At 44.1% G+C, this 21,842-nt stretch overlaps 1 pseudogene; it reads left to right on the top strand.

The window, feature by feature from the left end:
- The first annotated feature begins 622 nt into the window (after positions 1-622).
- LOC119332863 lies at positions 623-4,331 on the top strand (annotated as a pseudogene).
- Positions 4,332-21,842: the final 17,511 nt, after the last annotated feature.

Below are 21,842 nucleotides of genomic sequence, written 5' to 3'. Positions count from 1 at the left end.
GTTTGCCGTCGTTCGTCGCCGATTCGCTGCGACGGCTGCGGAATTAGGGATCGAGATGAGGAGGCGAAGAGACTAGGGCATCCGTCGGTTCGCGTACAGGTAGGCGTACAGCAGCCGGGTAGCGTACATCGATTGATTGATACATAGAGACGTGCGTAACAGCGTAAGCATTGGGCCTGGCCTTGTATCGTTGTTTGCTGCCGCAGGTTGTTGATTATTTTAGTACTTGATGGATTTTATGGGCTAAGGCTTTAGAGATTAGCTGGTCTGCTGCTGGGCTGGGGTCAATGGAATTTTTGGGCTGGGGTCATACGCACATTTTGCTAATACTTATTACCTGAAAAGCCAGAAGGCACTGGTGTCAATTGACACCAGTGAATACATGGGAGCTCCGTGCACGAGGCACGAGGATTGACCAAATGCACATGCCATAGCGCGAGGAACGAGCATTGACCAAATGCACATGCCAGCCATCGTAATGCGGACCAAGGCCAAGCTTGCAACTTGTGTGGCACACACCCGATTGCAACTTGGTCATTTACGTTTCTCCACTTCCAACACATCCATACACACAGATGAGAAATGGAGTGCAGCAAAAAAGACTAGCGAAAGTAGGAGATCCATGGCGCCTGTGGTGAGCGCTGCGCTCGGTGCGTTGGGTCCCTTATTGCTGAAGCTCACCGCCTTGCTCGCCGGCGAGTTTGGCCCCGTCAAAGGCGTCCGTCGCGAGATCCGCTCCCTCAGATCTGAGCTGACTAGCATGCATGCTGCAGTCCACAAGTACATGATGCTAGAAGATCCCGATGTCCAAGTGAAGGCATGGATTTCGCTGGTGAGAGAGCTGGCCTACGACATCGAGGATTGCATCGACAAGTTCATTCACCAGCTCGGCGGCGGCAGGCGCCAAGGTGGCTTCAAGGGCTTCTTTTGCGAGACTGCTCGCTGCCTAAGGACGCTTGGGTCACGGCGTGGAATCGCCAGCCAAATCGATGATATGAAGGCTCGTGTCAAGCAAGTGAAAGAGCTCAAGAGTAGTTACAAACTTGATGATATTGCTTGTAGCACCTCTGGCCATGGTGCCTTGGATCCTCGGCTGTCTACTCTTTTTGCTGAGGAGGCAAACCTTGTGGGCGTTGATGGTCCAAGAGATGATCTAGCCAATTGGGTGATGGAAGAAGATGGATCGACAACTCCTCATCTCAAGGTGTTGTCTATTGTTGGGTTCGGAGGATCGGGCAAAACAACACTAGCACATGAAATCTGTCGCAAGATTCAAGGGCATTACCATTGTCAAGCTTTCATATCAGTCTCACAGAAGCCGGATATTAAGAAAATCATCAAGGATGTGGCGTCCAAAGTGCCTTGCCCAGATGAATTCATCAAGGACGTCGACATTTGGGATGAAGTTACATCTATTGTAAAGATGAAAGAGCTGCTACAAGACAAGAGGTAACTTAACCTTTTACCAGTTCCCGCATAATGCGTTTAGTTGGTAGTTCTCAATAATCGCAGGTAGTTTATAGTGCTTCCACTGTTAAATTTTTCCCATATCGAACAACATTTGCGCCACTGGCAGTACTTTCATTACATGTCTTGCATAATGCTAGGCATCCTTACCACCCATACAACTATGCTAGAAATTACATAGTATAAGCGTATGAATAACCAAGAATACTGTAGCACCCAAGTGGTAGTAAATTAATATTTATAAAGTTTCCGCTCCCTGACCTGGTTATAGGATGCAAGAAAAACGTTTGTCATAAATAAAATATGTAGAGGTATTTTTTCAGTCCACATTTTCAGTTTGATTCCCCTGCTCCAGTAATCTTTGCTTGTCATGATAACAGAGGATGGTGAAAACCCAACCCAAGATAAATTATTAGAACCACTCGAATTTTCTGTCTTCTAGTCTTCACTGCAAAAGCACTATATCTACTCGTACTAAAAAAAACATGAAATGAAGTTTCTGTTGTGTATTGTGGCTCACATTTGCTGACGGCCAAGCACTACAAGTCTACAACACACAAGACGCAAAAGAGAAATAGTCTTGGTAGACCTCTGTTTTTACTGATATTAATTCTGGCTTAGAAAGTTGGATGTCCCTTTCTTGAAAACATGTTCTTATCCTTCAAGGGATAAGTATATTGGACATGATACATAGGGCGAGTAAGGTGGATATGGAAACATAAGTGCGAGTGTGGTACACTTAATTAACTGCTCCAGCACATGAAGACCGAATATACGGTCTTGGAGTCGCAATGTTTGTTTCCTTTTTCTAGTTGCATTTATTAGCACCACTGGTTCATGGTATCTACTTTATCTTTCAGGTATCTCATCATCGTTGATGATATATGGTCTACATCAGCATGGAACACTATCAAGTGTGCTTTTCCGGAGAATAATTGTTCTAGCAGAATTATCACTACTACACGCATTTCTGATGTAGCCAGGTCATGTTGTTCAGGTGGTGATGATCTCATCTATAACATGGAACCTCTAAGTCATATTCACTCTAGAAGGTTGTTTCTTAAAAGAATATTTGGCACTACAGATTACTGCCCTGATATGTTAAAAGAAGTCTCAGATGAAATCCTGAAAAAATGTGGAGGCCTTCCGTTGGCAATTATTAGTATATCTGGTTTATTAGGGAACAAACCAGTTGACAAACACGAGTGGGAGAAGGTGAAAAGATCAATTGGTTCTGGCCTAGGTCGAAACCAATGTCTAGAAGGAATCAACAGCATACTATCCCTAACCTACAAAGATCTTCCATATAATCTGAAGACTTGCCTGTTGTATTTAAGTGTTTTTCCTGAGGACTGTGTGATTGAGAGAGAAAGACAAGTGAGGCGATGGGTAGCAGAAGGATTTATCACCGAAGAGCGTGAACTGAGCTTGGAAGAAGTTGCAGAAAACATCTTTTATGAGCTTATTAACAGAAATATGGTCCAACCAGTGGACATTGGCTATGATGGTAGGGCTCGTGCCTGTAGAGTCCATGACATGATGCTTGAACTCCTCATATCAAAATCTACTGAAGAGAATTTCATTGATGTGGTAAACGGTGGGCAAACAGTTTGGGAAAATTCTCATGGTTACATCCGGCGACTGTCGATCCAGCACATTGATCAGGAGCTTGCATCTGTATTGCTAAATAAAGACCTACGGCGTGTTCAATCTCTAACGGTAACAACCACAGGTTGCATCAAACACTTGCCTAGTCTTGTGAAGTTTGAAGCATTACGTGTAATGGATTTTGAAGGTTCTGCTGGTTTGGAGGGTTATGATCTGAACGGTATGGGCAAGCTGTTCCAGGTAAAGTACATGAGCTTTAGGAACACTGGCATATTAAGGCTACCATCGGGAATTTTGATGCTACATGATCTAGAGACACTAGATCTTAGGAATACATACATACAAGAGTTGCCCGCTGGAATAGTTCAGCTTACTAAATTACAGCATCTACTTACTGCACGGCGTTTTGGAGGAGGGAGAACAAAAATACCAGATGGGATTGGGAATATGAGGAACTTACAAGTGATTTCAGGATTTAATATTACCGTGAGTTCAAGAGGTGCAGTGGAAGAGCTTGGGAACCTGACCTGTTTGGTAAGTCTATGTGTCGAGTTGAACGGTGGAGTGGAGGATCTGACCGGTATAAGAGGCATGAAGAGATGTTACTGTCTTCTCTATGCAAGCTTAGTGCATGCAAACTCCAGTCTTTAGGGATATTCAGCAATGATTCAACTCCCCTCGAGTTTTTAGATTCTTGGTCCCCTGTACCACTTACCCTCCAAAGATTTCAGATGAGCACCGACTACCATTTACTGAATACTCCAAAGTGGATTGCACCCACACTCATCAGTCTAGCGCACCTGTGCATTAATTTAGTTGAAGTAACAAGGAAGGATCTGCAGATGTTTGGGAAACTGAATGCTTTAATTTCTCTGGAACTGTTGTTGAAATCAGGCCAAAAAGAAAGGATTGCAATCCAAGGATACCCATGTCTGAAGGAATTTTCCATTGTTTGCACAGTGGAGGAAGGCGGCGCATACATCACGTTCGTGCAAGGGGCTATGCCAAAGCTTGAGAAGCTTAGGCTGCCGTTCAGCGTGTCAGTGGCAAACACATATGGCTTCTGTTTAGGCATTGAGCATCTTCCATGTCTCAAAGAGGCAGAAGTGACTCTTTACAATGATGGTGCTGGATATTTTGAAGTCAAAGCTGCAATTGCTGTGATCAGGAATGAAGCGAGTGTTCATCTGAACCATCCTGAAGTTACTATCGTCGGAGAGTGCAATGAAGAGCGCAGAACCTGGCGGTACCATTGACAGATAAATTGTCAGGGCCAGAAATGAAATGTTTCTCTGTACCCACGAGGTATTGATAATTATACATCCGCTCATCGCCCCATTGTTAGTTTATCCAAGCAGCTGGAGTGCAGGCTAATAAATTTCATATGTTCTACCGTTTCGTTTTTTCAGGTGCAGGCTTCTTTCACCTGGGTTGCTTTCTTGGAATGTCAAGGCATCTTTCACCTTGGTTACTCATCCTTACCCTTTCAGTTGAGTATACACGATTTCTGAGACAGCAAGCAGTTGGATGGAGTTCAAAATAGGATTTCACACCAAGTTGATCAACAACCCATGGTGAAAATTTTATGCATAGTTGGCCTAATAATTTCGTCTCTTTTTTTTTCTGTTACCATTGATGTTAATATTGTACCTTACAAATTTGATACAAAAATTGTATTGGGGGGGATTTTACCACTGTTGCTGGTCAGAAAACATGATGACCCGAAGTCTCGCTTGGATTGTTGAGGAGAAGGGCAGGAAGACGATGATAAACTTCAATGAGAACCACTACAGCATGTATAACAACATAATTTGTCTTTAGTTATGATAGCCACATGCATAGTTACTGTGTTCAGCTTCAGCATCATGGGCATAAAAGAGCAACAGTGCGCTCCCAAACTCCTCAGAGAAGGTCTTATGCAAACATTCGATCGTTTAGAACTTGCAATCCCCACTTTGTACAGACCATGTTCAGTAGTCATGCCCCTGTAAATGTAATGTATTCAGACTTGTGAAGCAACTAAAGCAGATCATCAGGCTCTGGATTGCACTTACACTTCATCGGTTAACGAAATCGGGAATTTCCAGCACCATGAACACGAGCAAGACCAAACAACCTGGCCAATTCATGAGGGCAGTTGCAGCCTAAGCTCTGGATTGAGAAACGGAAGAGACAGGCCAGGTTAGGGTGAGCGTGCAGACCTGATGCCGAGACTCGCTGGTGCCGCCGGCGGCGTGGAGGGCTCGCCTCTTCGCGTCCGTTCGTCGGCGAGGCGGCGGCGGCGCTTGTTGATCGATGCGCCCCGAGCGGAGCAACTGGGCTGACGTCCGGGCCTTGCTATACACGCTGAAGTGAACAGGCCCAGGCCGAGACACTGTTGGCCCGAGTTAGCCCATGTACAAGTGAGACGAGTGAACTGACCTACTGAGCCAGCAGCCGTCTCAGACCAGACCAAGGGCCAGTTCTAATTATATAGGATTGTAAAAAATATAAGGAGTGGCGATTCAAGGGGGAGGGAGAATCGCTCAAAAGAACTGGCCCCACAAGCTTCGAGTTTCCGGGACCGCCCACCGCCGCCACCACCGCCCTGCCGCCGAGGACGCCGGCGGCGGCTTCAGCCAGCCAACGCGTCGCCGTCGCCTTCGATCTCCACCGCCCGCCCCCACCGCCCGTCTGCAAGGCCTGCAATCTCTCCCCTCCACCCTCGTCCAAACCCTAGGTAGCTTCATTTCTCCTTAGTAATCTGTTCATTTTTTCCTCTCGCGTGTGTCTTTTGTTCAGCGCTTTTGCCTGTACGAATATTTACTGTTGGTAGCGCCAGAGTTGGGTGCGAGATCATTTGATTCCGGACAGTAGGAGTAAATTGTTTTTTTGGGCGGAAAGCAGAGTGTTTCTTGTACAAATGTATGTACGGAATATAGTTTGGTATGCTGGCGTTGTTGCATATGTTGGGCATAGTTATCCATTTCATTTGCTCGTATTCTGAGTTTGATCTGGTGAAGAGGTCTTGGGCTCTTGGCTGCAACAGGGAGGAGGCACCGGTCAAACAAGTTCCTGTTTCCAGAATGTTAATTGTACTGTATTTCCTTGAACATCAGAATCCACTCATGAGTTGGATTGGGATAGCTCAGAAATCATATCTGTTTAGGCCGCTGCACCCGAGGACCTTCTTGTTCTCTGCACGACACTTATTTTGGATCGGAGGGAGTAGTTTTTACTTTTTAGGTTTACGTTTTTCTGTCACACCTGTACTACAGTTTCACTAATGAAATTGGGGTCTTGCCCCTGAATCCAAGAAAAAATATGAGGAATTCATCTAAAAAACCCAAATGAAATTACGCATTTGCACAAGAGCATAACAAGTCCTGAAGGCATATATTAGACCTGAAATTCAGCATGTGCATGGTCCTAGCTGGCTATCCATCCTTTTCTCCCCCTTTCTTTTCTTTTCATTTCTTCTTTTTCCTTCTCTTTTCATTTCTTCATGCTCGTCTATCTAATCCATTTCTTTGAATTTGTTATGTTTTGCAGAGAGTTTTTGTTCGTGCAAAGCCCTAGCAAACTGTGTGTCACCTCTGGGTCCGCCCAGCCTGCTGTTTCTGGGCTCCATGGTTGGGCAGACCTCCCGGATGGCCTGCTCGAATCCATTATTGCTCTGTCAGGATCCTTCCGTGACCTTCTTGCCTTCGCTGCGACCTGCCACTCTTGGCCTGCTGCATTCTCCTCATACCCATCCAAATCTTCTTTCTGCGCCAAATTCCTACCTCTCCTTATCCAATTCAATGCCTGTGTTCAAGCTCCTGATCTCCCTTCTTGCAATGGTCTTCATGAGCTACACACATTTAAGGTCATTGATCCGACCAATAAGAATGTCGCCCTTCACTGCCAGATTCCTCGAGACATTTACCATGAGATGGATTTCGTTGGCAATTCCTATGGTCAACTAATTTTCCGCCATGGTGAATATTGTCTTCTTGTTGATGTGTTCAATGGTGCTGAGGTTTCAGCTCCACGTCTCCCATTCAATCGCGATTTCAGGGGGCTCAACTGCAGCGGCACTCTTACAGCTCCACTTGCATCACCCAATTCACACCTCCTTGTCAGCACCGTAAACACCCTGTTTGATTGGCCAGTTGGAAGTGAATCTTGGTCTGAACTGCAGCTTCATAATACATGTATAGTACAGATTGTGGAATTGAAAGGTCAGTTCATCGCCATGGATGATTGTTGTAAGATCTACACTTTGCAGCTGTCCCCCGAGCTCGGTCTGCAAAAGATGACATGTGTGGATTTGCCAATCACATTTGTGGATTCATGGCTAGTGGTCTGTGGTGACATGCTTCTCATGATCACGAAGCATCCATCCTTTCCAAAAGTAAAATATATACCCTACCAACTTGACCTGTCAACCAACCCTGCAAAATGGGTTGAAGTAAAGCAGCTAAATGATTGGGCACTCTTTGTTGGATGTGCTGTGAGGAGCCGGCCATTTTCTTGCATGAGCCTAGAAAGATGGGGAGGGAGGAGCAAGTCGTTGTACTTCGCAGGCCATCACTCTTTTGTTTTACATGGATTGGGTATCGAGGGAGATGTAAAGTTAGAGCACAAAAGAAACTGGTTACGCAAGCTGCAGCCCCTCTGGGTGTACCCAAGGATGTTCTACTCAGACAGCCAGTGATCATCTCATGCCACTACAGGTTGCTGCTCTATGAGCCCCTGATAAAAATTTCGCCTCGCAACACAGAGCAGGGACTATCGCAACTTGGGTGGTGGCGTGGTGCCATTGTAGCACTACTTAAGAGTTTGTTCGGAATAGCACTGAAACTCTTGCAGTCAGTTTCGTAGCCCAGTATGTACAACCCAGTATTAATGTTAAGAGCTTGTTAGAAGTAGTCACGCTTCCAAGTTAGTGTTAGTTATAACTGTGTTGTTTAATTACGCACTGTATGATGTGTAGTACTTTGAACTACCGGTTGCTAGTCTATGCTCCACCTACTGACAAGTTGTAGACTGCATTGACTTAATTTTGCGCCATGTATTTCTGCATGTACTTGGCTTTCATCACTGAAACGGATGTGTGCAGAGTTCATCTCTTGTGAATGTTTAATTGGTTGCAAGTATTAGTACAATGGTAAAGAGCATGAAAACTGCCAATGTTGTTTTTGGAATGGATGATGAGATATTCTTGTGCATCAATTTCCTTTGTCCAGGGAGCTAAAATATAGACCTAACAACACTAGGTTCAACTGCAGTCCTGGATGCGTATCTTGCTGTGTAGGTGGTTCATTTTAACATGTTGCTGAATGATACTTTTTGATGAGAACCCTATGTGTATCTTCAGTTCCTTGACTGGCCGGCTCTTTAATTTGCTCATGTTGGAGAGAACACACTGTCTGAACATATGGTGTTTGTTCTGTTACTCCTATGAGGCAGTGCTCCTACCAAATATTGCTTTTGGCTCCTGAGCTCGAGTATTCCAACTTGTGTATCATACGGTTCCTACAAAATGGTGGGGGATTGGAGGGGAGCCAAAGTTCAAAATATTCGGCTAAAAGAAGTTCAAAAAAATTTGAGAGAAAAATACAAGTTCTTTTCATGATCAAAAGCCAAGTATAATTGTTTAGAATCAAAATATAAGACATAATTTCTTTCAGGGAAAAGTGAACAAGTTTGATGGCTGGAAGAAGATAGGAAATATTCAAACATACCCTTGAGAGAAAAAAAACGTTAATTATGATTCTGAAGAGTGGATCGCATTTGAGTTGGGTATGCCGATGGAGGTAGACGCATCCAATCCAAGCGTCTTTATTTTCATAAACTGTGGCACTATGATACAAACTATGTGCATTGTGCCCAGTATGTTCTATTCGTGTCCATGACGATCGATGATCTTGATGCATTGGTTATTACTTGTTGCCGCAGTAGCTCCTCCTGTAAGATATCTCAGATTATGTAGGTTCACCCAAAACCTTTCGTATGTTGCATCATGGTGTCAATGCTCAGATATATATGGAGTATAATGATGTCATTGTCGATTTTTGGTCTCTTAGTTCTACCAGTTCGTTTCTTCTGAAAATTTGCTCTTCCTGCAGAGAACGGAACAGTGGTTCTTTTGCAGTTAGTGTAGGAGATGTTTTCGCAGATATAGTGGTGGCATCACTGGAGTCTGGAGTTTTTGCAGTTAGTTGCATCCTTGAGTGTTTAGAAGTTAGTAAGAGATATGTTTATGTTATAAAGCCTCTAGATTAGCATGTTTATTGTGCAAAAAGTCCATTTCTTGACAATTTTTGAACTTGATTGTACCCAGAAGGTGAGGAGCACCAAAAATATACACATGATAACATCAGTTGTGGAGGTAGTTCATGTGTGGCATGTTATGCATGTTTTCCTGCCTTGTGTACCGTCAGTTCCATGAATTGCATGGTCGCTCTCATGTTCAGAGATCACTAGTGTCTGTTCTCTCCCCTCCATGGAGAATAGGCGGGGCGCCGACAGAAAACAACTTTTGGCTCCCGAGCTCGAGTGACCCTGGGATGGCAAAAGTCACGTTATACAGAAGTAAATCTGAGGAGTTATGCGTCGTAATATTGAAGTTGTGATTCCCACAACTGAACTTTTGTTTCTAGCTGTGTACAGGGACCAAATAATTCCTACATGGAAACTTGTTTGCTCCTAAATAGAAATTTACAATCGAAGGCTAAACATTCTTTAATATGGCATAATTAATATCTTTAAATCTGTAAATTGAAATTCAACAAATAATATATCTATTATTATCAAAAAAATGTGAGGAATCCAAATATGACATCATTAATTTTTAAAATCATTTGTCATATGCTGGAATCAATTGCTTCTTGGTGATGTGAACCGGATGAGAACTAATGAGCTTTCTATGTTTGCCTAAGCACAAGTGTCTGATCTGGATTCATTGTTAAAATGGTTATAATTTGTTGATCTGGTACTAGCTCAGGTATAAAATGGTGAATCCCTGAATCACTATATACAATGTCTGTCCAGTTGTAGCAACTACTGTTATTTGATTTTCGTAGTTGAACTTGAGCATGAAGTCACACGTTTCACCGTTTGAGTTTGAAACTATTATTCTAAAAAACAATAATTAGCTGGTAACACTAATATTTATTGAATAAGGAGTTTAACCATAGTTTGACCAAAAAGTAAAAAAACTTAAATTTGAGGATAACTTTTTTAGCTTTCAGAATTTGAGAATTCTAAAAATTTGCAAAACGGCCTATGGCCGTCGATATCGGAATCGGCTTCTCGTGCTGAACATTTTGATATATTATACGTTTGTTTTGACATCATATGCAAAAGTTATAGTCGTTTTACTTGTTCATAACACTTTTTTGCAAAACATGTCGAATTTTATGTTTTAATTTTTTTCCCAACTAGTACATGTAGTAACATAACTACATCCCGAAGGATTTTAATTTTTAAAGTTTTTATCATTTTCTTTCGTTTTTTTTCAAAATTGAAATGGCGATGCGGAGAGGGAAAGGGGGTAGAGTTTGAAAATTGCGGAACCTATATAGTCCGAGATGGTGTCCATCAAATCCTACCGACGACTACATCTGCTACCACTGCCCCAGCCAGAGTCGCAACTATGGTTAACCAAGCCAGAGTCACGTTCAATTAAAGTGACAAAAAGAATTACTTTTTAATATAGTAAAACAAATTCTATCAACTATTATTACAGGCTAAACAACTATTAATACAAAACAGTAGCAAAATTAATATTAATTAATTTTAAAGAATTATCTACTGTTGTCTACCAGAAGCATACTACAACATGTTAAAATCTACAGAAAGAACTAACTAAAAATAATTAAAAACAACAATTAAAGGACTTAAACAACTATATAAGCAAAACAGTACTGCTTTAACTAAAATACTAATTTAAATTATTTTAAAAATAACCAAATAAATCTTACTATGACTAGGAGCAAAAAGAATTAAATTTAAAACTATTTTTAAACTCAAGTTATTCACAATCTAGGGTTCAAACCAAATTTGAACAAATTTAAATTTAAATCATTCAAATTTGAAAACTAATGGCACAAATAGTAACTAGACAAAATTTTAAATCTAATGCAAAAAGAATCACTCAAAAACATCAAATATCCTAAAAGATATAAGCAATATAAAACTAAAACTAAAAACTAAAAACAAATGAAAAAACAAAAAAGAAACTTTAAGAACCCCTTTAATCTCAGTTGGTGGCTCCAACCGGGACTAAAGGGGTTGGCTCCAAACGGGACTAAAGGGGCTGAGGCTTTAGTCTCGGTTGGTGTCTCCAACCGGGACTAAAGGTCCCATTGAAACCGGGACTGATGCCTGCTCGGTGCCCTGGCCGCTTAAACCCGAACTAATGCTTACATTAGTCCTGGTTCGTAATGCAATCGGGACTAATGTGTAGATCGAGCTTGGACCGTTCGTAATGCAATCGGGACTAATGTGTAGATCGAGTTTGGACCAAAACCCTGATTTCTACTAGTGACACAAGGTGCGCAAGATTGACGGCACGATGTTGTACGGGTCGCGCACGTTCTTCTTCCTGACCGAGGACGGCACGCTCCGGCCAATCGCCATCGAGCTTACCAGGCCCGAGTCGCCGTCCAAGCCACAGTGGCGTGAGGTCTTTACGCCGGGGCGCGACGGCAGCGTGGCTGTGGCAGCTCGCCAAGACCCATGTCCTGGCTCATGACAGCGGCTACCACCAGCTCGTTAGCCACTGGTACGTAGTAATACACTCATTGTTACTCACGTCACCTATTAAGCTTCTGTCATCTGACCAGTGAACAATAGAGGAGTCCCCAAATTTCGGTCTACATACCACTTCCTCAATATTCCTTTCGTTCCGAATTACTTGTCGGATATATGGATGTATCTAGATATATTTTAATTCTAGATATATTCATTTTTCTAACAAGTAATTTAGAACGGAGAGAGTACCTGATTTGGATTAGGACACTGTTGCGCCTTGTGGGCAGGCTGAGGACACACTGCTGTGTTGAGCCGTACATCATCGCGGCGAACCGGCAGCTGAGCCAGATGCACCCCATCTACCGGCTGCTGCACCCGCACTTCCGCTACACCATGGAGAATTGGAGATCAACGGCCTGGGGCGCGGGATGCTCATAAGCGCCGATGGAATCATTGAGAGCGCCTTCTCGCCGACAAAGTACTGCTTGGAGCTCAGCTCAGTGGCTTACGACAAGTTCTGGCAGTTCGACAAAGAGGCTCGCCAGAGGATCTCATCCGGAGGTAACGCTAATCGGCTAATGCCTATCGACAGCGAAGATATATATGTTCTCATCTCATACCCAACATCGTCTTACATACTTTTATCCTGTGAATGATAAAAATCCCAAATTACTTCAGGGGCATGGCGACCAAAGAGGAGGATGGCAAGCTGAAGCTGGCCATAGAGGACTACCCGTATGCCAACGACGGGCTGCTGGTCTGGGATGCCATCAAGGAGTGGGCGTCGGACTACGTGGAGCACTACTACCCGTGCACGGCGGACATCGTCGACGACGAGGAGCTGCAGGGATGGTGGACGGAGGTGCGCACCAAAGGCCACGAGGACAAGAAGGACGGGCCGTGGTGGCCTCAGCTGGACAGCCACGAGAGCCTGGTCCAGGTGCAGGCCACCATCATGTGGGTCACGTCGGCGCACCACGCCGCCGTCAACTTTGGCCAGTACCCCTTTGCCGGGTACTTCCCGAACCGCCCGAACATAGCCCGGAGGAACATGCCGTCCGAGATGGGCGTTGAGGGCATGGACGCTTTTGAGGAGGCGCCGGAGAAGGTGCTGCTGGACACGTTCCCATCGATGCACGAGAGCATATTGGTCCTTGCGATAATGAACCTCCTGTCGTCTCACTCGCCGGACGAGGAGTACATGGGCACGTACCAAGATCCGGCGTGGGAAGAGAACGTCAAGATCAGCAAGGCGTTTGACAAGTTCAAAGGGGGGATGATGGAGATCGTGGCGCAGATCAACGAGTGGAACAAGGATCGCAAGCGGAAAAACCGGCACGGTGCCGGTGTGGTGCCCTGTGTGCTGCTCAAGCCGTCGGATGGTGATCCCATGGACGAAAAGATGGTGATGGAGATGGGCATTCCCAACAGCATCTCCATTTGATGGAGCTGCGTGCGGGGATCTGGTAGTTTTATGCTTGCTAGTCGAGCGTGCACTTGTGCAAAATCCGGTGACCTCTAACCGTAAGTAAGGTGCTCAACCTGCATGCGGAGTTTTTTTCTTTCAGTTTTCGCTTTATTTTGAGTCCTTTTACAGTACATCTAAGGGACAAATAAGTAATATAAGTCATCCATTTTGAGTCATTCAATGGACTAGATCCACCAACACTACTAGACAGAATCGGTAGTATATTTTGTTGGGTAAAATTGGAAGACACACAAAACAAATATCAAAACTCTATATGCATTCAGAAGCCTGTGTGTTTTCTTCTCCTCCCCTGATTGGAGACTGGCCCAATCCAGCCGAGTACTTTTTGACGGAGAGGAGATACAACATAGAAGATTGTAGCCTGTAGGTAGTGGATTGATCCTTGCCGGCCGATTCTTTTGGCCGAGGAAATCACCATGTACAAAGCTAGCCTCCTAGATTGATTGATCATGTCCGTGATAAGCCGATTGTTTTCCAGCGATGACGCGTGTACACAAGCCGGCGGTTGCAACCGCTGCACACAAGCAACGTAGGCACACAACGGCGCTCGAATCTCGCCCGAACACGTCAATAGGACCTCGTTGCCACTAGCGACGCACATTCGGGTGATGCTGAGCCGCAAGCAGTAGCTCGTATCTCACTTGTCTAATCTGAGAACCATGCGAACCAGGCGAATATGAAACGCGGTACTGCGGTGCCATCGCCGTCGACATCGATAGCGGTGACACGGTTGGGAAAGGTCCATTGTTCCGACGTCAAAGCAGCCATGGCACTCGCGTGGCCCCTGGACACAGCAGGGGCAACGTGAGCCTCTAAGGAAGCTGCAGCGACGACGGAGCCTGGGGTCTTGAACCACGACCGCTCCTTCGTCTTGGACATGAGCCGTCGTTGACTGGCGACGGCAACCACGAAGCCTGACAAGGACGGTCATGGCGAGGCATTTTACAAAGGGAGCGTCTAGGAAGCAGCCGGGTGCTCCCTAGCGTTTCCTAGCAGTCATCCAGAAAAGGTAATTTTCTGTCCTTCCTGTTCAGGATAGGAAAGTACCTGGCCCCCGCTTCCGATTCCCGCAGCCACCCATTGAGCGGGCAAATCATCTGGTCCTTTCCTTCGCCCGATCCCTCCCCCACCCCTGCGCATCTTCTTTTCTCCTTTCTCCTCACCTAACCCCCAACCCCATCTTCTTCTCTCCCAAGCAAAGAAAGACAGCACGTCCTTCCCCTCACCACTTCCAGATTCAAGAAAACCTTCACAGCCCTCCAATGGCGGCTCCATTGATATTTCTTCTCTAGGCGCCTCGTTCTTGATTGCCTTGCAAAAAGGCAAAAAAAAAAAACAAGGCAAAAATGTCAGATTTAGCTCGTCTTCTAGATCCCCCTCCTCTTTCCCCATGATTTGTACAAGGCTTCAGTTGTGCAAAACATTGTGTAAAAAAGATGTGATGTTAAGCATGTTTAGTCTGCTGTTTGGGCAAGTTTCAGCCCCCTGATTTGGGCAAATTTGTTCTGATGTTAAGCATCATATTTCTTCCCAGTTTTCAAAATCTATTTGCAAATCTGTTGCATATGAACACACTTATAAATCTGTAGGTGCTGATAGTAAATGCTGACAAAAATATTAGGAAAATATAATGCCTTAAGCAAGAAAAACAACAGAGCAAAAAACAATACTTATAAGAGGATGAGAAACAAACAGATCATGATCTATTTCTGACGTGTTCCGGTTCTATTAATTGCTTATAACCGTGCAAAAATAAACATTCTGTTTGAGTAAAAACAGTGCTATAATGAGGCAACTAAGTATATGTCTGCACAAAACTTTGAAAACTTATGCCATGGCAAAACATGAACACTTTTGAAACTTATAAGACAATGAATACTGGCATCAGTATGGCTTATTGGAGCAACTTACATTATAGGATTAAGCAAAAAAAAGCATAATGATGTCAAGGCAACTCTTGAAGAAACTAGAAAAAGATTCCTCTTGGACATTTGTTTCCATTATTCCTTGGTTTCGATAGTGAAAACACACGAGAAGAAAATAAATGTAAGTAAACCTGCAACTAAAAAACAAGAGACAGTTGCGTAGTACAATTTACCTTTGTTGTATCATATCCTTCACCATGATCCAAGAAAAGTTGGAAAGTTGCCAGGATACAGTGGCAAAATTATTAGTATTTCATCCTGCAAAAGAAGGAAAAAGCCAACAAGAAAATCCATATACCAACAACTATCTCAGCTGCGAAACGTTACTTCAAAACATACTAAGCATATCCAAAAACACACAAACTTGCTGCTGTAAAAGATGAAACCTAAAAATGTCAACTTAAGTTCTTTCTAACACACAAACATAAGTACTGAAAGCAGAAATAGTCTGAATATAAAAGAGCAATCATGCCCATAATTCTAACTTAAGTTTTTCCTAACACTAAACATGTTCTAATCTCTCTGAATTGGGAGTGAATTCCATTCTGAAGACACTTCAAAGTAGCACTTCTATGGCAGTATGCTTGCTTCCCCAAAATCAAATGTTGCCTGCGTTTAAAGAAAAACAAAATAAGAAAATATATTATGAAACACAAAAAACAAAAAGCCTATGTTATGTTTATGTGTACAAACATGGTTCATTAATACAAAAAAAAAACCATGCATATCCTGAAAATAATATATTGCTTGACATATATAGTTTGACTTGCCTGATTATATGGTTTGGGTTGCCTGATAGTGCACTTTGAATTGCCTGGTTATGTTCAATTGCTATCTTGTGAATCTGGTGTGCTTACGTTGCTGTGTTCTTTGCTTGCCTGAGTTTAGTGTGGTACTAGCTTGCCTCAACAACGTAAAAATTGCTTTAATTTTTCTGGTTGAAAAAATGCACAGGTTGAACATGATTGAGCTATTTATGTGTGCTTTGGTGGGTGAGCTATTGGCTTGCCTGTATTTACTGTGCTACTTGCTTGCATCCCTCTGCTGACTTGCTTTACTTTTTCCCATATTCTCAATAAATAAACAGGTTGACAATGATTGACCTGAATGAAGAACCAGCTGAAAATAATGATGATCCATTGTACTGTACACAACATGCTGCTGGAAATGCAGAATTTGTGGCGGAATCACCTAATCCCCCTATCATCCAAAGAGTCGATGGTGCTGCTACAGAAGCAATGGAGACAGATGGGCAGTCAAATCATGGGGGCCGTGCTCCGGGCAGTACACAAGTACCTGCAGCTATAGCAGGTGGGAGTGATGCTCATACCCTTGATGGCACAGGTGCTGCAGGTGATACCGGTGGCACTGTTGGTAATGGTTTGGGTGTTGAAAATGATGATGAGGCTTGGTCACAGCCCAAGGAGCCTTACGTGGGCATGAGGTTCGACACTTTGGAAGATGCCAAGGAGCATTACAATGCATATTCCTTGCAAATGGGGTTTTCAATCAAAATGAATAGTTCAAGGAAGGATCTCAAAACCGGGGAGTTGATAAAACAACAGTTTATTTGCAACAAGTTTCGGAAGCCTGATGTTGATGACGGAGGGGCAGAAAAGATTCCTGTGCTAGATGACATTGTTGAGCAAGCAAAAGATGATAATGAAGATGAGGCTATTGTCTTTCTTGATGATGATAGTAAAGGCAAAAGGAGGAGCAAGAAACGAAAAAGAGATAAAATTGTGCAAACTGGTTGCAAAGCTAAGATGATTGTGAAGGTAATAGATGGCAGATGGGAAGTGATCTACTTTGTTAGCAAGCACAACCATCCGTTGGTTGACAAGCCATGTTTGACTAAGTATTTGCGATCACACCAAGGGATCCCGCCAGAAGAAAGGGCCTTCCTTACTCATCTTCATAACTGCAATTTAACTACAGGTATTGAACCACACCCACCTCCCCCCTATCTTCTAACTTTAAGAACCTGGACATGCCTACTGGTTGTGTGTTTCTTAGTCTATCAACAAGTACCTGTTTTTGCTTGAAACATGTCACTGATTTGCTTCAAACAAATGCCTTAGTTGCTTGATAGTGCCACTAAATTGCTTACAACAGTACAAAAAAGACATAAAATGCATGATTTGTTTCTGGATGCTGGACTTGCCTAATGTTTACCTATTTGTTTCTCAATGCAAAGTTCCTGCTTGCCTAGTTTTTTTATAAAACAAATTTGGTGTTGAATCTGAACTTTCCTATGGTTAGTCTCTTTGTAGCTAAAATGTACAATAGTACTTGTTTCTGGATGGGGTCAACTTGCCTATGATTGAAATTTGTATTGCTCACTAAATGCATAGTTACCCCCTGGTTTGTTTTGTGTATTTTTCTCATGTGTTGCCTGGGGCATATGGTTGTAGTTGCTTGTATAGCTTCATGAATTGCCCAAGCTTTGCATTTGAGTTGCTTTGCTAAAAACAGAAAAGAAACTATTTTTGGCACTGTTTTTGTGTAGAAAAAGTATTGACCACCATTGTGACTTCATGTCAACTGGTCGTATGATGCACATCATGTCAGATTTCTATGGGACAGAACTCATTGTACCTTATGGCACTAAACACATTACAAACCTCAAGACGCTCTTGAATAAGGATGATGCAAAAGAAGGGGATATGATAGAGACAGTTGCTTACTTTAAAGATCAGCAGAGAGAGGATCCAGATTTTTTTTACAAGATAAAATATGATGAGGAAGACAGGGTTGAGAATATTTTCTGGGTTGATGGTGCAGCAAGGAAGGCGTACGTGGAATCTTATCATGATTGTATCTCCTTTGACACAACGTATATGACTAACATGTACAACATGCCCTTTGCACCATTCATTGGGATTAACAGGCATGGGCAGTCGTTCATGTTGGGTTGTGGCTTTGTTAAGCAAGAGTTGGCATCGAGCTTTGATTGGCTATTCCAGACCTTCCTTGAGGCAATGCATAATGTAGCACCCACCAACATCATAACCGACCAAGACATCGCAATGGCACAGTCAATTAAAAAGATCTTTCCTACAAGTGTGCACCGCTGTTGCCGCTGGCATATTATGAAAAAGAGCACAAGAAAAGCTTGGAGGATTGCTGGGGTGAAACCCTGGCTTGTCCAAAGATTTCAACAACTGTGTTGACTTCAGCTTGACGCCAGAAGAATTGGAGGCAGGGTGGTGTGAGATGATGATGAAGTATGAGGCTATGACTGACTCCCACTTCGAGAATCTATACAAGTACAGAGTGACATGGGTGCCATACTACTTCAAGCACCAATTCTTCCCTTTCTTGCAGTCAACTCAACGTAGCGAGGGGTTCAACACTGTCCTTAAGCGATATGTGAACCCACACAAGTCCATTTTGAACTTTGTGAAGCAATATCAGAAAATCCAAACACACATACTAGTCCGGGAGGGTTCAAAAGACTACAGGACAGGACATTTACAGACTGAAATGTGGTCATCTTACCCAATAGAGAAGCAGGCGTACGGTTCGTATACTAGGGACTTGTACGAGAAGTTTCGTGATGAGTTTCAGTTGACTACAAGGTACAATGTGCGACCGCATGGTGAAAACTTGTATGAGGTTTACCCCAATCAAGAGTGGGTTGCCAAATATGGTTCTAGGGCCTATTTTATCACGGTGGAAGCTAGTGCTGGAGACTACAGATGTGACTGCTGCAAGATTGAGAGGGACGGCATGCTTTGCTGCCATATCTTGAAAGTTTTCAACCAACTTGGTGTTGATGAAATCCCAGCGCAGTACATACTTAGAAGATGGACACCTATGGCAATTCCCAACGCACCCCCTGCTGTCGAAGAACAACCTGATGAGATGCCACCACAATCGAAAAAGGAACTCAGGCATGCAAATTTGATGCTGGATTTGTTGGGGAACGTAGCAGAAATTCAAAAATTTTCCTACGAAACACCAAGATCTATCTATGGAGAGACCAACAACGAGTAGAAAGGGAGAGTGCATCTACATACCCTTGTAGATCGCTAAGCGGAAGCGTTCAAGTGAACGGGGTTGATGGAGTCGTACTCGTCGTGATTCAAATCACCGATGACCAAGTGCCGAACGGACGGCACCTCCGCGTTCAACACACGTACAGCCCGGTGACGTCTCCCACGCCTTGATCCAGCAAGGAGAGAAGGAGAGGTTGAGGAAGACTCCATCCAACAGCAGCACAACGGCGTGGTGTTGGTGGTGGAGGAGCGTGGCAATCCCGCAGGGCTTCGCCGAGCACCTACGGGAGAGGAGATGTGTCACGGGAGGGAGAGGGAGGCAACCAAAGGCCTTAGGTGTGATTGCTCCTCCTTTTCCCCACTATATATAGGGCCAAGGGAGAGGGGGAGGGCGCAGCCTTGCCCCCTCCTCCAAGGAAGGGGTGCGGCTAAGGATGGGGAGGAGTCCATCCTCCCCAAGGCACCTCGGAGGTGCCTTCCCCTTTTAGGACTCTTCCTTCTCCAAGTTTCCTTGCGCATGGGCCTCTTGGGGCTGGTGTCCTTGGCCCATGTAGGCCAAGGCGCACCCCCTACAGCCCATGTGGCCCCCCGGGGCAGGTGGCCCCACCCGGTGGGCCCCCGGGACCCTTCCGGTGGTCCCGGTACAATACCGATGACCCCGAAACTTGTCCCGATGGCCGAAACAGGACTTCCTATATATAAATCTTTACCTCCGGACCATTCCGGAACTCCTCGTGACGTCCGGGATCTCATCCGGGACTCCGAACAACATCCGGTAACCACATACAAGCTTCCTTTATAACCCTAGCGTCATCGAACCTTAAGTGTGTAGACCCTACGGGTTCGGGAGACATGCAGACATGACCGAGACGTTCTCCAGTCAATAACCAACAGCGGGATCTGGATACCCATGTTGGCTCCCACATGTTCCACGATGATCTCATCGAATGAACCACGATGTCAAGGACTTAATCAATCCCGTATACAATTCCCTTTGTCTAGCGGTATTTTACTTGCCCGAGATTCGATCGTCGGTATCCAATACCTTGTTCAATCTCGTTATCGGCAAGTCACTTTACTCGTTCCGTAACACATCATCCCGTGATCAAATCCTTGGTCACATTGCGCATATGATGATGTCCTACCGAGTGGGCCCAGAGATACCTCTCCGTTTACACGGAGTGACAAATCCCAGTCTCGATCCGCATAAAACAATAGATACTTTCGGAGATACCTGTAGTGCACCTTTATAGTCACCCAGTTACGTTGTGACGTTTGATACACTCAAAGCACTCCTACGGTATCCAGGAGTTACACGATCTCATGGTCAAAGGAAGAGATACTTGACATTGGCAAAGCTCTAGCAAACGAACTACACGATCTTTGTGCTAGTCTTAGGATTGGGTCTTGTCCATCACATCATTCTCCTAATGATGTGATCCCGTTATCAACGACATCTAATGTCCATAGCCAGGAAACCATGACTATCTGTTGATCACAACGAGCTAGTCAACTAGAGGCTCACTAGGGACATATTGTGGTCTATGTATTCACACGTGTATTACGATTTCCGGATAATACAGTTATAGCATGAATAAAAGACAATTATCATGAACAAGGAAATATAATAATAACACTTTTATTATTGCCTCTAGGGCATATTTCCAACAGTCTCCCACTTGCACTAGAGTCAATAATCTAGTTCACATCGCCATGTGATTAACACTCACAGGTCACATCGCCATGTGACTAATACCCAAGAGTTTACTAGAGTCAGTAGTCTAGTTCACATCACTATGTGATTAACACTCAATGAGTTTTATGTTTGATCATGTTGCTTGTGAGAGAGGTTTTAGTCAACGGGTCTGAACCTTTCAGATCCGTGTGTGCTTTACAAATCTCTATGTCATCTCCTAGATGTAGCTCCCACGTTCTATTTGGAGCTATTCCAAATAACTGTTCTACTTGGAGCTATTCTAAATTGTTGCTCCATTATACGTATCCGGTATCTCTACTCAGAGCTATCCGGATAGGTGTTAAGCTTGCATCGACGTAACCCTTTACGACGAACTCTTTTACCACCTCCATAATTGAGAAAATTCCTTAGTCCACTAGTTACTAAGGATAACTTTGACCGCTGTCCTGTGATCCATTCTTGGATCACTCTTGTACCCCTTGACTGACTCATGGTAAAGCACACTTCAGGTGCGGTACACAGCATAGCATACTGTAGAGCCTATGTCTTAAGCATAGGGGACGACCTTCGTTCCTTTCTCTCTATTCTGCCATGGTCGAGCTTTAAGTCTTAACTTCATACCTTACAACTCAGGCAAGAACTCCTTCTTTGACTGATCCATCTTGAACACCTTCAAGATCACGTCAAGGCATGTGCTCACGTCAAGATCACGTCGGTATACCGATACCTTGTTCAATCTCGTTACCGGCAAGTCTCTTTACTCGTTCCGTAACACATCATCCCGTGATCAACCCCTTGGTCACATTGTGCACATTATGATGATGTCCTACCGAGTGGGCCCAGAGATACCTCTCCGTTTACACGGAGTGACAAAATCCCAATCTCGATTCGTGCCAACCCAACAGACACTTTCAGAGATACCCGTAGTGTACCTT

This window comes from Triticum dicoccoides, chromosome 7A (assembly GCF_002162155.2).
Source record: "Triticum dicoccoides isolate Atlit2015 ecotype Zavitan chromosome 7A, WEW_v2.0, whole genome shotgun sequence".
NCBI classification, from domain to species: domain Eukaryota; kingdom Viridiplantae; phylum Streptophyta; class Magnoliopsida; order Poales; family Poaceae; genus Triticum; species Triticum dicoccoides.
This window is presented reverse-complemented; position numbering and strand designations above follow the sequence as displayed.